The following is an 18,433-nucleotide window of genomic DNA, read 5'->3' on the forward strand; positions in this document are numbered from 1 at the left end:
ACATTAATTTTGACAAATCTAAATATTGCAGTACTTTTTCATATACTTGGGTAATAATCCCTATAACAGAGATAATTCTTTGACTCCTGTTTTAATTATCAGTACATACTCTTCCTCGATTTGCTGACTGGACTGTCAACCACTGCTTGGAGAAAAATATTCAGCTTTCAGGAAGAATTATTCGGCTTTCTTATTCTTTCTTAGAAACTGGAAGACCATTCATCTCCTGTGCCTGAAGGGAATTTATTGGAAATTTTGATGTTAGTGGTTGTAGGTAAATGTGTTGTTCTTTAGTAGTTCTTAGTGACCTCAAATACTTTAGTACACCTGGCCTGCTTGCCATCAGCTGCTTCTTTAAAGTCTTGCATATTCATTTTCATTATTTCAGTAATGCTGTCTGTACATTTCAGCCACTGCTACCTTTCTCTTTTGCCTTCAATGTTTTCTAGTATCAATGTCTTTAAATTTGTGAATCCTATCTCTCATTATGTGGTCAGAGTATTTGAGTTTTAGCTTTACTGTCACAGTTTTTAGGGAGCAGTCAGTTTAAGTATCTTTATTCACTAGCAGTTACACAGAGGTACAGAAAGACTTCTATCCTAATTTAGACACATAAGATTAAAACAAGATATAAAGAATGAAATGGGAAGTACATTCCTGGTTGTTACTTGATGTGGTAAGCATTTATACAACTGTAAAAGAGTCACTTTTCTAGCTGACAATCTCACTACACCTTATGACTTAGTAAAAACTTATTTGTTTTTAATGAGTACCTGTACAAACAAAAAAAAAAGAAACTGCTTTTGGTGCATCCATTTACCAGCATATCCAAATGTGTCTGCAGGTTTATTTGAAATGGAATATGTTTATATTCAAAAGTTTTTGTTAACATATCATTCATTATTATAGTGGTGTACATGGTTTGATCTTTATATGCAGTGAATGCATCATTGTTATAGGGGACTTCATGTACAGTGTAACTCAAAAACAGATTTAAGTTTAAATTTAGTTATTGCAGACATACTGCAGAAACTGACTGGATTTTCAATTGACAAGTATTATATGGAAAAAGATATTTGCAAACTTTTATTGAAACAAAACAGCTGTATTAATTTACCTTCATTGTAGAAGTTTTCACCCTTGTCATCCGATTTCCTCTGTCCATTATGCAGAAATCTTATGAGCAAAGAAATGTTTGTAGATGAAGGGTAAGAGTAACAACTGCACAGTTCTAAAGGGAACATAAGGGAGTATTTGAATAACTGGTATTAGTTTGGAGGGTTGTTATTAAGCAGCTATTTTTGATTACTAGGAAACAAAAGTAGAAAGAGTTGTAGTTCAACTCTGGACACAAATAATAGGAAAAGATTACCAGAAATCCTATATATGTATTGACTGGATTAAACAGGTAGAAGAATTCTAAAGCGTAAACCCCACTTTGTCATTAATGTTCAAAATGTAACTGAAGGGATTGAAGAAGTAACTGTAAGTAAAACAAGATATTGGTATTATTAATAGTTGTAAAATAAATGTTATGATGTAAATTGAATATGACATTGTAAAACAGCTGTGCAGATTATGCAGTTAGAGATATTTTAAATGTGAGCTGGAGGTAGTTTTATCAGTGTGAATGCTATATATGCTAGTGATATTAAATTATAAAACACTTTTTCTTAATTGTAATATGCACAAGCATCACAGTGTAACAAGATAAGGCTTGAAAGAAGCCAGTTAAAGTTAGTATAATGTTGTGATCGTATGCTGCTGGAGGATGTAAAAGTGTATTAACCATATTATATGTAGAATTGTACAATTAAAAGCTGATTTTACATTTTATGGAGTCCTAAGGTGAATTTATTCATAGGTAGGTACTAGGCTATCTGCCCAAGGGCCTCCGTAAGCCTAGCCAGCAAGGTTCCATAGCTTACACCAACCAAGAAAGTTATTTTCCTGTGCCACTGTCCAGCAGAGACACATAAGTGATCCCTGGGGTGTATTTCCTATTTCTCATCCACTCATCAAGATTTTTCTTGAAGAGTGCTAATGAAGAACTTTGCTTGACATATATGGGTAGCTTGTTCCAGAGTATAGGAAGTGTTTGGGAGAGGAATCTATTCCTCCAGCGTGTCCTGTTTATTTTGGTGACAAGGTTTAGGTCCCTAGAGCATGTAGCTCAGATGGATTGGGATTTCTTTAGGTGTAGCATGTCCAACAGCTCTGGGTTTGACATAGCTTTATATGTTAGGCAGAGATCACCTCGGAGTAGGTGATTTGCTATGGAGTAAAGCTGGAGTTTTTTGAGGTGGTCAGTGTAGGGCATTTGTTTGAGGCCAGTAATCCTCTTTGTGAGATACTTCTGTGGCCTTTCCAGCTGCTGCAAATGTCTTGTGAGATACATTCCAAAAGGGGCATTGTACTCTATAATGGGTCTAATGAGTGACGAGTAGAGGGGCACAATGACCTCTTTTTTCCTGGATGAGAACCCTTTTATGATGAGGTGTGCCACGTAGAAGGACTTCCTGACTACTGTGGTGATGTAACTATCAAAGGAGAGACTACTGTCCACCTGGGTCCCAAGGTCTCTTATCACGCATTTGGTGTTAAGCAGATTGCTGCCTATGTGGTAGTTCATGGGTACAGAGTTTTTATCAAAGGAGATAACACTGCACTTTTTGGCATTGAGCTTGAGGCCATGGCTCTAACACCAGGCATCTGTCTCAGTGAGGCCCTTCTGTAGGATGTCCACACCATTTGGGGACTTGACTATGGCTCCTAGTTTGCAGTCATCTGCAGACTTCATTAGCTAGAGGCCTTCTGTGTTAGCCTGTACTTCAGAGAAGTAGATACCAAACAGGAGAGGTCCCAGGAAGGAAACCTATGATAGTCCACTTGTCACTGCTTTGAGGTTAGATTTGGAGTCTGCAACTTTTACAGTGTGGGTTCTGTCAGTTAGCCAGTTGGCAACCCATCTTGTGACATAGGGATTTATACCTAGTTTTGTAAGTTTAGCTAGAATTCCAGAATGGGGGATGGTGTCAAAAGCCTTGGTGAGGTCAAGATAGGCTGTGTGAACCACCTTACCCTCATCCACGGCTTTGGTGACTGCCTCAAAGAAGTTCATCAGGTTCAGGAGGCATGATCTGCCTTTCACAAACCCGAACTGGGTGGGATCCAGAGTTTGGCGGTTACCAATGTCTTTGTTTATGAGTTCCATGATGATACGTTCCATGGCCTTGCAGACCAGGCTCGTCAGGCTAATAGGTCGATAATTCCCGGGATCAGTGGTGGCTCCCCCTTTGTGGAGTGGGATAACTGTTGCTATGCGCCATTCAGTGGGCACAAAGCCTGATGCGAGGCTATTATTGAACATGGTGCTTAAGTGGGGAGCCAGTTCATTCTGAAGTTCATGTAAAATGCAGCCAGGGATGCTGTCCAGTCCCATGGATGCTGTATTTTTGGCTTTAGAGAGTGCAGCTTTTACCTGCGTAGTTGTGATTACATGAACTCTGCATTCTTCCTGTATAGATATGGGCCCTTTAGGGGGTGAGAGGGGGGGTAAAGTTAGCACTGAACCGTTGGCAGTATCAGTTAGTTCTGTAATTTTTGTGCCTTTGTGCTGTAACTCAGAGCAGATCTGGGTGTTGCCATCTAGATTCTTGACATAGCCATAGAATGCTTTGTGGTTGTCCTTGGATTTAGTGGTGATTTTGTTTTCATAGCTAGCTTTGGAGGATCTTATAAGGGATCTCAGCTTCTTACTGAGGCTGACCAGGGAGCTCCTGCACTCATGGGATTTTACTCTCTTTTGCAAAAGTTTCTTCCTTCTGTTTTACAGTTTGTTTATGGCAGGGTACCACCAGATTGGCTTCCTTTTATCGGAGGATAGCGTCTTGGTTCCGTTTCGGATAGCACAATCCATGCACTTGTGTAAGTGCTTATAGAGTGCATTTGTGTAGGATTCAGCAGTTGTAACTGTATTGTCCATCTGCATGGGTGTCATGAAGTTCACCACTTCTGTCTTAAGAAGCATGAAGTTGGCTTTGGAGAATTTTTTTACTGTGGTTTCCTTAATGGGGGGTGGGGGCGGGATGTGGATATCAAGGGTGATAAGCTTATGGTCAGATCTGGCCAACAAGGAGTTGACTTCAGGTGTGGAACACCAGTCACTCATGTTGGTAATGACTAGGTCTAGGATATTGTTGCCCCTGATGGGGGTGTGGATAAGTTGATCTAGGGCATTGGAGTTTATGAATTCCAGAAAGCGTTGAGCTAAGGCGTTGGTACATGAATAGTTTTCCCAGTTAATGGCGGGGTAGTTTGTCACCCATTATTAGGGTGTTTGGTTGAACCCTAATATTTTCCAGTACATCAAGAAAAGAGGAGTGGGAATCCTGGGGCATGGTGGGGGATCTGTAGCAAGCTACAGTTTGGATTGCGGAGTTAGTTGCACTTGGATAACCTCGGCTGCATTATGCTGAGCAACTAGCCTGGAGGTGTGGATATCCTTAATGAATATGGACACACCTTCGCCTTTGGTGTTTCAGTCTAGGTTACATGGCCGAAAAGTGTGGTATGAGTTATATAGCCTGGTAGTGCAGGGGTGCTCTCTGGAGCCTTGAACCAGATCTCAGTCACTGCACAGATATCGATGTTCTCCATTTTAAGGAGTGCCTTGAGTGAGTGCATTTTGAGATTTAGACTTCTAGCATTGAGTAGCATTATCCTCAGTTTTTGCTTGCCTGTTCCTGTTATGGTGGTGAATTTGTTATTTGAACCCTGCCTAAAAAAGGCACTATAGGGGCAGCAAGAGCCTTATCCAGTATCCGGAATCCCAGGGGTGACAGGTGCAGGCCATCTGTGGCAAAGCATCGTGGTCTGTCGACCATGTCATCCCAAGCAGACAGATACTGGATCCCCTTAGAATGACACCAGAGGCTTAGCCAATTGTTGAAGTCAATCATTTTGTCCTTGTACTGCGGTATCATTCTGTGCGATCGCAGAATGCTACTCAGGGCTAGGGTCGTACCTGCCTGGGGTGGAAGATCAGAGACCTCTTCCAGGTCTCTTTTCATGTAATCCAGGGAAGTATGTCTCAGGTCATTCACACCAACATGGACAATGACAGAGTCATATTTGTACTTGTTGTGGAGTGACCTGAGTGCGTGGGTTATGTGGTGGATCCTGGCACCTGACAGGCAGCTGTCAGTAACCTTCTACTTGTCTAGCCTGGTGAGGGGGACATCACTGTTCCTGACTATAGAGTCACCTATGACTAGTGTGTCGGGTACGTTGTTTTGCCTTATTGGCTGTGGTTGAGTGGCACACTGAGTTTGTGGGCTATGTTTCATTTGGGTTGTGTTGGGGGATGGAGGTTGCTTGCGTTTCTGCTTTGGAGGTCCCTGTTGTGTAGACAGATTATTACTGAGAGCCTCCGCGAATGTTTTTGTGTTACTGTGTGTGGATTTTGGTGGTGTAGATTTAGTGAGACTATGTGAGGAGTGTGGTGTGGTGCAAATGTTTACCTTCTCCTCATGACTGTCAAGTTCAGACTTGGTTGGAGAGAGCTTTACCTCCAGTTTGGCTAGATAAGTGCATCTCTCACAGGTTGTAATGTTGGGTTGTAGGAGGAGAGGGTTGTCTGTGTACATGAGGCAATTTCTACATTGCCTCAAGATGCCCAGATTCATCAGATAGACAGGAGAGAACACTGGGAGCTGACCCTTGGACATGCCATGACATGATGATCAGGTCAGCATTGTTTTCATTAGTATACTGACATGAAGTGCCAGCTGTGGTGTTTTCTTTAAATGCAAGTGCAGGTTTCTCCAATAAATGTAGTTAATCCTCTATAAAAGATAGCTCTTGAAAATAATTTTCTTCTGCTAGCTTTACTAGTAGTTTTTCCTTTTCTGTTTCAGTGCTTATTGTACTTATTGTGCTTAATTTATCCTTAGACTCCAGTTTCTGACTGGAAAACTACTTTGGTTTAATCAGCAAAAGTTTGGTACTGTCTTCAGGTTCCTCTTTCTCTTCATTGTAAAATTTTTGTCTCTTCCTCAGTTTCACTTGTCTTAGTGTATTCTTAACTATGGGCCCTTCCCTTTCAGTCTCCTTTTCTACTACTTTAACAAAGTCTTTTGGCAAGACTCAGTAACACATTTATCTAACCTTTCCATCTAAAGCCAAATGTTAGTTCAGTTTGTGTCTTCTAGTCTTAATCATTTTCTTTACTGGGGATATATATTTTTTGTAGTAGATCTACTTGATCCCCTCCATATTTTTCATAGCTCTTTGAAGTAGGGAATGTTTTGGCCACTTACCACATCATGTGATAAGATAGACACAAGGTCTGCTGGGTGTTATCTTTTTGCCTAAAATGTTTGGAGTTCTACCTTATTTATTGGGTACTCTCTTTTCTTTACATGCATCATTTCATTTCATGATTACAAACTGTATACTTACAAACGTATTGTGATCTAACTAATGTAATCATGCTCCCTGAGTTTAACAGTCCTTTAATCTCTTTCCCTTCCATCGTGAGTGCAGTGGCAAAAGCTGGACTTTTCAGTTTTAGAAGTTAAACGTTTAGCATTATCACATTCCATAGAGATGCTTTCAAGCACACAATTGTTGCCAAACATTAACAGTTTTTATAGGTACAGTATTACTTTTAGTAACCATGCACTGTTTTTGTGAGTGCCTTTTCTAGAGCATTGAAAACAAACCAACTCAAATGGTAACATGTTTGTCTTGTTTACAAAGCCATTGGTGTGATTTCAGTTGTTAATATATTTATTTATTTATTGTACTGCACAAAAGATATGGCATCACTTTGGAGTACTTATTTTTATAAGTTGCTAGGAATTGTCCAACAACCAAGATTTCTAGAATTTTGCTTGCATTATTTTCAAGAGATTGTATCCGCAGTTTCAAAATATATATTAAATTTGCTATCTGTGGCATTCATGGTCTGCCCATACTAAATGTCGTTCATGAAATATAAGGAACTGTGCCTCTCATGAAGCTCCAATCCTAGTTTGTAGTACCATCTTCAAGATTCATGAATGCTTTTAATGAGCCTCTTTCTAGAAGTGAGGACATTATTCTGGCCTGCTCAGCTTGAGGCCTACCAAATAAGCTTCCACATAGTAATCATTTTTTTTTTTCAGTTTTTCAGGGATATACTGTTTTTTGAGACCTGCAACAAGTTCATTGGTTGGCTTATTTTAGTCAGTATCTGTTATTGGAGGCTGAGCAGATGCTGATAGATAACATGTGCATGTGAGAGGCAGAGCAGATGTTGATAAGTGGCTGTACTTCTTTCTTGAGCAGCCATAGTAAAGTTCATTACAGCTTCAACATGCATTCTTTGTTCTAAGCATATTATAGTGGAATAAGTATAAAACTCTTTCTTACAGAGATTCTGGGGAGTAATAGAAACAAAATCCAGCCGTGAAGGCACTGCTCATCACTTTTCCTAAATAAAAATAAAAAAATGGAGATAAGATAGTTCCATTCAGATCTCCTTTACAGGATACAAGCTCCTATCTTTTATTAGATTTCAGTGATGCCTTCAGACTGACTTAGTTCTTCACATGTTTCTCCTTTGGGGCTCCTCTTCTGAACCATTTTCAAAACCAAAGATCAGGAATCTGACAGCCTCAAGGGGTAGTGTGCGGCTTAAAACAGGTTCTTAATTGTCATGTAGAGTTGCGTCTCTCTGGTATGCCTGCTTCTTCAAACTTGAAAACTGCACTTTTCTTCCTTGCCACACCTTTAGCAGAGGCAGCCCCTCTACTGATATACAAACAGCAGACATAATGCCTCAGAAAACATTGTGGTTCTCAGACATGTATAATGCATGCAGCTGTATGTTGTATAGTGTTAAATAATAATAAATTGTCACAGGGACTTTAAATGCTGTGTGGTACACATTTCTGAAACAGTTACTCTGATTAAAGATTGTGGAGCCTAAAGTACATTGTCAGTGTCTCTCTTATATACTGAACATTCTGACAGAACATCCAAATGATACAGTCTTATTTTGTGTGTACTATTAAATGTTTGTGTTAGTAGCAGAGACTGGCTTCTGAAGCACACTAATCTGAACTGATGTGGGTCAATGTCATTTTGCTTATATAGAAAATATCTTGTTTTTTTTTCCTGTTCTCCAACACTCTAAAGTTGTGAACCCCATCCTTAAAGCCAAGTACCCCTGTTTGCGTGACAGTGGGGTAACAGGCTAACAAATCAGTCAGCGAATGGTGCTTACTATTGTGTACAATTTGAGTCAGAGGGATGCTTATTAAAGGATTATTACCTAAAGAAAGGGAATTACTGTGTTCATTCATTCACTATTAATAGTGTAAATCTTAAAAGGCTGCACTTCATAAGTGGTACATTTATTCATGCAGTCTTTAGTACCCACTTAGGGTCACTAAGGAGCCAGAATTTCGTTTGACAGTCATTGTGGTCCCAAGGCAGTGAAATTTTTCTGGCCAGGATGCCATAATGTTGCAGGATATGCTCTGTTTCTCACTCACTCACCATGAGTTTAGAGACACAATGAGGACATGCAGGCTGTGCCTGGGAAGCACTTCAACTAGGAGTCAAACTGATGATTCAGATACTGTGAGGCAACAACACTAACCACTGTGCCACATAGCAATATCTTTAAAATGAGGTGCTACAAAGAGAGTAAGGAAGTTCTGTTTTTAAAACATTGTACACAAATGTTTATTTTATCAGGGATGATGCAAGGTGCCAAGTTTATTTTTTAAATATGGGGTTGATTTAATTATCAACAATGGAGGAATCTGTACAAGAAACCAAGAAAACACACAAACAAATGTACAGAAAGCAAAGGACTATAAAAAAAACATAAAACACCATTGACGGGACATACAACATAAATTTAAATTCTTGTAGGATATTACATCACAGATTTAACTCCACTAATTAACTCTTACAGAACCATACTTCACAAATATACATAAAAACATGAATAATTAATAAAAAATAAAATCAACATAAAAACACTCAGTATGGAATGATAGTTATATTTAATTATAAAGTGTAAGTACCATCTTTAGCAAATTATGTTTAAAAAATTAGTAGACCCAGTGAACATGTTAACATTATTGAATTTCTATTCAAGAAAGTTTAAAAGGTCAAAGGCCATTAGGATGAACTGGATGACACGAGTTTGGTAGACCTCAACTTTAGGATGGGAAAAATGTAAATATTCTCATTGATGTCAGGTTGACAGGCAGCATCTAATCTACCAGTATAGCTCTCTATATTCCAGGAAGGTCTCCCATGCACCCCCCCAGGTTAGGGTCAACCTTGTTGAGCAGGGAAAAATCTAATTTCTTAAACTCAAGGCAGACTAAGGAGTGTTTATACAAACCATTCCTATTGTTTTTAGTTTAAATATCATAAAAGATGTTCATAAATTCCTCTTCTAAGAGGACATTTGCTTTTACCCGCATAGAATGCAGGATAATTCTGGCAAGTAGACAAATAAACCACCAAACAACAATCACAGCTGCCCTGGTTACAAACAATTTTACTTGCAAATATATTGTTTAATTGTATTCCTCCTTTTGTAAAATAAAATTACACTGCCCACAAGCTCCACATTTCGTAGTCGCCTGAAAGTTGTCAACGTTGTGTAGGGATAATGTGTTCTTTTCAAAATTGTTTTTTTTTTAAGTTGTCTCCTGTTTTATACACAAACACAGGTTGTTCACCCATCCTGTTAAAGATGAATTCATCGGTCTTAAATATATTCCAGTTGTTTTTAAGAATATTTATAATTTCCTCACTTTTCTGCCTGTGTTCAAATTGGTTGAGTGGGGTTGAGAATTATTGCTTAGACCTACCCCCAGTAGGGGCTTAAACTTAAGCTTTCTGTCCCCTGAAATCTTGTCCAGGATTTTAACCAACAGTGCCTTGGGATACTCTCTGTCCAGAAACATTTCCCTCATTTGTCAGATTCATGTATAAACAGGTCATTGACAGAGACCATGCATGATAGCCTAATGAATTGCCACCTCACTAACCCAACTTTTTGATGGTAGGGATGATGACTGTCAAAGTGTAAATAAGAATTACTGAAGGTAGGTTTCTTGCAAATGTTAGATACAAAACAACCATCCTTAATGGATATAGTGGTATCCAAGTAGTTAATATAATACTTGTGTGTATAGGTGAACTTGAGAAAATTAGTAGAAGCATTTAAGTACCCAGTGAAGTACCCCACTGTTTTGTAAGAGCCATTCCTTAAATTAAAAATGTCATCAAGGTATCTTAAATAAACTTTGCAGTACTTAAAAAACATTGTTGGTAAAAATAAATCTCTTTTCCTAACCATATAAAACCACATTTGCAAAAGTAGGGGCACATGAAGCACTCATAGCTAACCACAAATTTGTTGGTAAAATTCGCCCTCGAAATGCAAAAATTGTCTAATATAACTTTCATTAAATCTCCTAACAAACGGTGCATCACTATTGTTCAGAAAACTATAATCTGTCAGAGTCTCATTAAAGTATGCCAAACCATTATGTATAGGAATACACATGAAAAGGTCCACCATATCAATAGAAAGAAAACTAACTTTAATATTACTGTACATTTTCATCATTTAAACTATCAAGAAAATCCAGAGAGTCCCTTAATAGGTGTTGGGATATGGAGAAAATGTAAGTTTTATGACTCTTTCAACATAGACTGCCAGTGGATATGTTTTGGAGTTAAGGGCTGCTACTATGGGTCTAAAAGATGGCTCCAGAAGGTTTTTGTATACCTTTGGAATGAAAGAAATTGTGTGTGTGTGTGTGTGTGGGGGGGGGGGGGGGGTCACAGGTATGTTTTTTTTTTTTTTTAAAGTTTTAAGTGTCAACTGGGATATTCCCTTGTGAAAATAAATCATGTAGAAATAAATCCACTGTCCTATGCACAGTATTAACCACCACTTTTTTAAAGACATAACTGTACATAGGTGATGTCCTTCATGGATGCATCTGCAGTCATAACAACTGGGTTGTCCTGTCGTCAGGCAGCCCTTCAGTCGGCCGGATTCCAAAGTCCGGGTCCGGCTTCGGCTGATGTCGCACTTCACCCGACGTCATCTCTGTTGGCCTTCGGGTATATAAGCATCAGCCGACGCCATTTTCTTCAGTCTTTCTTGCCGCGTGGCGCCCGAAGCAGAAGCTGTTCGCAAGTGCCGGTCGGTCGGATCCAGAGATTACTTCTACCGAATACTACTCAAGACTTCTAAAGCTAAGTACCCCGTTGGGGACTCTTTCTTGCCTCAGCCGATGTCAGAAAAAGTTAATAATTGTTTAACCTGTGGGAAACAAATACCTCATAAAGATTTCCACTCTTACTGCCTGCCCTGTTTAGGCCCAGCCCACGACGTAGCAGCTTGTTCGTCCTGTGCTTCTTTCAACCGACGAACGCTTAGACGTCGGTCAGAGTTTGCAGAACAGTTTTTCGGTTCTGACTTTGCGTACATTATGCCGTCGGACCCTCCGACTTAGCATTCTGCCAAAACGCAAAGAAAAGACCGACACTCGCGGTCCGCGGTTTCGGCCGAAACCATGGTTAAGCAAACGCGAGTGTCTCGGTTTCGGCGAAACCGAGAAAACTGATCAAACTACACCTGAAACTATCACTACAACTGAGGTCCCTGCTAACACTCTTGAATCGGCCTCAGAAATTTTACCCACTACGGTGCTTACCACTGACTTATCAGACACCATTCCCTTGGATGTCTCTACCCCAGCACGTGGTGCTGCTAGGCCTCCAGCAGCCATGTCCATTAAGGCCTTCGCCAGGGCTAAAGCAGCCAAGACTACTAAAACAGTGCCTGTTAAACCCCTTCCACCAGGCCCTCTGCCAGTTCTCAAATGCTTACCTTGGCAGAAGATTTAATTTCATTAATTAGAGGATCTCAATCTCACCCAGACAGGGCCTCTCAGCCCCAGAAAAGAGACCTAGGGCAGAGCCCCTGAGCCAGTGTCCACTGATGATTCTGCTGATGAATCAGACATAACTGACCAGCCAGAGGCTCCTTTCTCCAATTTTGAAGATTCTGATGCTGAAGAATCCATTCCAGCTGCTTCCTCCAGAAGAATTCTCCTTTGGGGAAACCTTGCATGCCATGCGAGAACAGTTCCAATGGCAGCAACAGGATTTTTCAGACTCCAGGAAAAGACTTAGGACCTTTTGCACCTACCACAGCACAGGCCCTTAGCTATCCCTCCTGTTCTCTCTGTGGTGGATGATGCTTTCAATGATGCCTGCTCAGCTCCAGATTCTTTACCCCAGCCCCTGCCAAACCAGACAGATTTTACAGGGTGCCAGATACTCATCACCACCTCTACAAGGCCCCTCTTGCCGACCCGAAACTATATCCCAGGGTCCCAAGGCAGTAGCATGACTATAGCTAAAACCCTGTTCCTTCTGAAAGGGAAGCAAGGTCATTAGACAGATGGGGTAAAAGTTTACACTTCAGCCACTCTTTCAGCTAGAGCTTTAAATTGTCAGTTTCACATGATACAATACCAAGAGTTTATGCTTGACCAGTTAACTAAAAAGCTAACCACTGATGAATCTCTTGATAAGAATTATGTATTAGAAATGGTAAATAACATACAGCAGGTTAGTAACCATTCTTTAAAATGTGGCTATGATGCACTGGAGGCTTCTTTTAGATCAGCCATGACTGGCACAGTAATTAGAAGGCATGCATGGCTAAAGGAGCAAGCTTTACCGGATCATGTTAAATCTAAATTGCTTGATGCTCCTATGGATAAATCAAGTTTGTTTGGTACACCTGCCCAGCAGGTTATGAAGAAAATGGAAGAAAAGGCAAAATCAGTCCAGACAGTTAAAGAATTCTTGCAGGTTCAACCCCCAAGGTTTAGCAGGAACTGGCCTGCCAAAATTGGTCCTTTCCTGACTCCACAAGACCTCAAAGGGGCAGGAATAGACGTTCCAGAGGCAGAAACCAATCCAGAGGAGGTGCCTACAGAGGCGACAGTGGCAAGGTAACAACAGAGGCACAGAATCAACACCTGCCTCTACATCAACACAGCCACAGTGACTTAAACCTAAACCCGCCAACCAGGGAACAAATAGCAGCTCCTCTAGGCGGAAAGCTAACCTTATTTTCAAAAAACTGGCACCACATAACAAAGGACAAGTGGATTTTATGAACCATAGATCAAGGTTACCGGTTCCACTTCCACACTTTACCAGTCAAAAGAGGAATGCCAAACCTACCTCCAAATCAAAAACAGAGGCTCTACAACAGATAATGGAATTAGCAAACATGAGAGCTGTGGAAAAGTGCCAACAGCAGAGCAAGGAAAGGGGTTCTACTCCAGACTATTCCTAGTTCCAAGAAAGGAAAAAGTTGGAGACCAATTCTAGACCTGTCTACCCTAAATACTTACATCATTGTCCCAAAATTCAAAATGCTGACCCTACAGCAACTTCTTCCCATGCTGGGCAAGGAGTGTTGGCTGGTAACTCTAGATCTCAAGGAGGCATACCTGCACGTCCCCATTCGACCTATCTGCAGAAGATACCTCAGATTTCTTGCAGGATCAGAGCACTATCAATTCTCAGCATTGCCCTTTGGCTTATCTACTGCCTAGAGTATTCACAAAATGCCTGGCATCAGTAATCGCCCATTGCAGACTACAGGGAATTCAAATTTATCCATACCTGGACGACTGTCTGATACAAGGGGACAACAAAAGCAAGCTGACAACAGATTTACAAAGGGTCATTTACTTGCTTCAAGCACTGGGATACACAGTCAATTTACAAAAGTCAAGGCTGATACCATCCCAGACAAGGACTTTCCTGGGAGCGGAATTGGACACAGTAAGGCAAATGGCATTCCTAACTACAGAAAAACAAAAAGAACTCCCTCTTTACTTCTTGGCACTAACAAATCTGAACAAGTTAACAGCAAGAAAGGTACTGCAGGCCTTGGGTTTCATGGCATCATGCATAATCTTGGTTCCATTTGCCAGACTACATATGAGAAAGCTTCAGTGGTACCTAAAGAATTTATGGTCCCAACACAGACACAGCCTAGAAACGGAAATTCCACTAATACCATGCTTAAAACAGGAGTTCCTATGGTGGGTTCACGCATGCCAGTCAAACCCAGGCCTGCCCTTTCGCAAAGGTCAAGCAAGCCAGACCATCACAACAGATGCTTCAGACCTGGGATGGGGGGCACATATGCTGGACAAATGCGTGCAAGGATTGTGGACACAGGACCAACTTCACCTGCACATCAACCTAAAAGAAATGCTGGCAGTAAAACTGGCAATCCAAAAGTTCAGACCATTTCTCAAGGAAGGCCAGTTGATGATAAGGACAGACAACACCACAGTCATGTGGTACATCAACAAACAAGGAGGCACTCATTCCTACCCCCTATGCAGAATGATTTTGGAGCTGTGGACCCTGGCACTCAGCTACAACATCCAGTTACAGGCAATATTTGTACCAGGAAAAGAAAACTCTCTAGCAGATATGTTAAGCAGGACTACATCGATGTCCACGAATGGCAGCTGCACCGGACATCTTCAAGACCATCTCAAGAAATGGGGAATGCCTCAGATAGATCTATTCGCATCACCTCTCAATCACCAGCTCAAAAATTCTGCACAAGGACATTCCACCCACTAGCATGGAAAGTGGACTCGCTCTCCTTCAGCTGGAAAGGACTAACAGCATATGCATTCCCACCTCTTCCCTTGATACACAAAGTATTATTAAAAATCAAGGAGGAACGTCCAAGGATAATCCTGATAGCTCCAAACTGGCCAAGACAACATTGGTACCCACTGCTGAGGAGCATGTCTCGAACAATATGTGGCCAATACCCTGATGCCTTTGATGCTAACTCAGAACAACTACAGCACCATGCATCCAAACCTAAAAACGTTGCAACTGACTGCATGGAACATCACATAGCAGCTGCTAATCCACAGCTTTCACAAAGAGTTAAAGACATTATTCTTGAAGCACGCAGACCTTCAACAAGAAGAAACTATGCTGGGAAATGGAAAAGGTTTGTCATTTGGAGCTCAGAAAGAGGTAAAGATGTATCAAACATAGATATGCCCAACATTCTGGAGTATCTGGCGAACTACTTCATTCAGGCCTGTCCTATTCCTCCATCAAGATTCATGCATCAGCTATTTCAGCAGAATACAGCTTTGATCCACCTGTTTTTCACACCCTTTGCTCAGGCAGTTCCTCAGAGGAATCAAGAATGTAAAACCTCCAAGGAAACCACCATTACCAGCCTGGGACTTGAACTTTGTGCTAGAAAAATTGACTCTATCACCTTTTGAACCAGCAGCAACAGCAGACCTGCAACACCTGTCATGGAAAACTGCTTTCCTACTGGCAATTACTTCAGCAAGGAGGGTTTCAGAACTACAGGCCTTAATGGCAGTGCAACCCTTTCTAATCTTCCACCAAGATAGAGTGTCCATGAGGACTAATCCTACATTTATGCCTAAGGTGGTATCCAGAGTGTCCTTAAACCAGGCAATCCACCTACCTACCTTCTTTCCCAACCCACAAAACAGAGGGAAAGAATACTGCATACCTTGGATGTACATAGACAGCTACGCTACTACTTGGACAGAACAAAAATAGCAGAAAGACTGACCAACTTTTAGTAGCCTATGCAACAGGAAGGGAAGGAAAAGCTATTTCCAAACAGACAATCTCCAAATGGATAGGAAATTGCATACGATTCTGTTACTCCTTCCATGGAAAGCAAATTCCACAGAACATAAGACCTCATTCTACAAGGGCAACAGCCACTACCACAGCCTTCTTACGAGGAGTGGCTACCAAAGACATTATTGAGGCGGCTACTTGGACCTCCGTGCATACATTTGCCAAGCATTATAATTTACCTCTATATTCCACATCCCGAGCAGGGTTTGCCACTGCTGTACTGCAAGGGATCCTAAACACACCATAATCTACCTTTATCCTCCTCCGCTAGTTGGCTATGGTATTCTACCCAGTTGTTATGACTGCAGATGCATCCATGAAGGACATAGTACAGTTTTGTACCTACCATAAATGTAGATGTCCGAATTGGATAGCATCTGCAGTCAGGATTACCCTCCCTCCTTCCCCTCTGTGGTACTCCTAGGGTGTTTACCCTTCTAATAGCTAGCTAGTGGGGGGACTTCTTTCATGGTGTATTTGTTTGTATTTATGTACATACATGCTTATTTTTGTGTTTACCTCTATCTTTTGGAAACATTGGCATCTATCCAAAATTTTTAGCCTTCTAGAGGGCTTCTGGCATCTGGGGCAAGAAACACTGAAGAAAATGGCGTCGGCTGATGCTTATATACCCGAAGGCCAACAGAGATGACGTCGGGTGAAGTGCGACATCAGCCGAAGCCGGACCCGGACTTTGGAATCCGGCCGACTGAAGGGCTGCCTGACGACAGGACAACCCAGTTGTTATGACTGCAGATGCTATCCAATTCGGACATCTACATTTATGGTAGGTACAAAACTGTACTTTTTGTAACATGTCAAACATAATACCAGTATAAATCACAGAAGCAAAACTAATTGTACCTCCACTTTTATCAGGCATCATGATTCTAATAGACTTATGTTTCAAGATATTAAGAATGTCCTTCTCTTTATCTGATAAGTTCACAGTGTGTTTTCTCAGCTTAGTTTGTTGAAGCTTATAGATATCAGATTCACAAGCATTTTCAAAGACATGTATTAGTGGGCAAGGAGCTAGAATGTAGATGCATTTTATTTTAAAAAGTTGTTATACGGTATATAGGAAGTATTAGTATTGTGGTATATAACCGCATGATTTTGTTTTTGTGTGAACACCTGGAGTTCTACAACCAGGTCAAAGTTTTGTCTAGGGACAAAAATAAACTTTTTTCAGTAAAGAAAATTGGTCCAATGTGATTTCAGTGTTACTGTAATTGAAAATCTTATATAACTGTAAAAACTTGACAAAGGACTACACCAAAGCAAAACAAGCATGGACACTGATATTAGCGCTTTCATTCACTTTATTCCTGTGAAGTTCACAGGAATAAAGGGAATGAACGCGCTAATATCAGTGTCCATGCGTTTTTTACTTTGGTGTAGTCCTTTGTCAAGTTTTTACAGTTGCTGCAGTCCCCAAGTTTTTGAAAATCTTATATCCCTTAAAAATACTGAAGATGCTTCTATGCTAGTTTAAATCCCTCCATGAATTTTCAATGCCTTTTTGGGCCCCTGGGGTTGCCCCTGTGTGGTTTCTGTTGGTGCAATTGTCCCCACCCATAGTGTGTTTGATGTTGGTACTAGTGTAACCCCCAACCCTGCTTCTGATGTTGCCTGTTTGCAGTCCTGTGGGACCTCTGGCAGGGGGGATTCCAAGGGATCATTCAAGTTAAAATCCCAGTCAGAGTCTTGTGCTATGTCATCTGAAACCGCTGCATCCATTTCTTATCCATCACTATTAGGGTGAAATCTGTGCGGGTGAATTGAACCTCCTCCCCTGGGTAAATATGTTGTGTTATTTTGACACTGTTTAAAGTCCCTCAATATTTTCTTATTTGTCTTAGTTTGTATAACTTTGGTATGCTCATCAACTTTATCAAAAAATCCATCTTATTTGTGTAAGAAAATAACAGATTGTCCTTTATCTTCTTATCAGGCCTAGAAATTTCTTCTTTCATCTGGTCCATAAGAAAGTTATTCCTTTTAGTCAACAATTCTGTGGTCTCAAAGCTGTGCTGGTTGTACAACTGAACAAAATTCTCAATGAAAGGGGAATTCCTAGTAACACCATTAGGAAACTTGAAAGTACCCCCAAAGGCTCTATCGTACATTTAATGCACTCAAGCAGGTACCCATTGTCAAGTTGCAAAACTCGATATTTACATAATTTTTTATCAAAATCATTAAGCATATAGTCTAAAGACAAATAAAAAACAACATAAGAATTAGAGGGGTACATAAATAAATTGCTACCCAAAAAGACTAAATGCTATAATTAAATCAAACAGTGCTTCAGCAAAGTATTAGTTTGAGTGTACACACTTATGCAACCAGCGTATTGTATTGTTCAGCCATCCATTTATATCAAACTCACAAACTCTGTAGTTTTAATTTGTACAATAAGTTACGTGCCCTGTCAGCAATGTTTTGTGTTTTTCTTATAGTCCTTTGCTTTCCGTATATTTTTTGTATTTTGTTGATTTAATTATTTCAACATATTAACTATATATCTGTCTGTAGATATATATATATATATATATATATATATATATATATATACACACACACACACACACACACACACACACACACACACACACACACACACTGGATATAAAAAGTG

General features: G+C 40.4%; 1 protein-coding gene across 1 annotated transcript in view; it reads left to right on the plus strand.

The window, feature by feature from the left end:
* Positions 1–18,433, plus strand: part of CAPN7 (calpain 7) — a 1,011,285-nt gene that overhangs the window by 188,709 nt on the left and 804,143 nt on the right. The window lies entirely within an intron of this gene.

This window comes from Protopterus annectens, chromosome 2.part2 (genome assembly GCF_019279795.1).
Source record: "Protopterus annectens isolate FY-2018-M chromosome 2.part2, PAN1.0, whole genome shotgun sequence".
Classification (NCBI taxonomy): Eukaryota; Metazoa; Chordata; order Ceratodontiformes; family Protopteridae; genus Protopterus; species Protopterus annectens.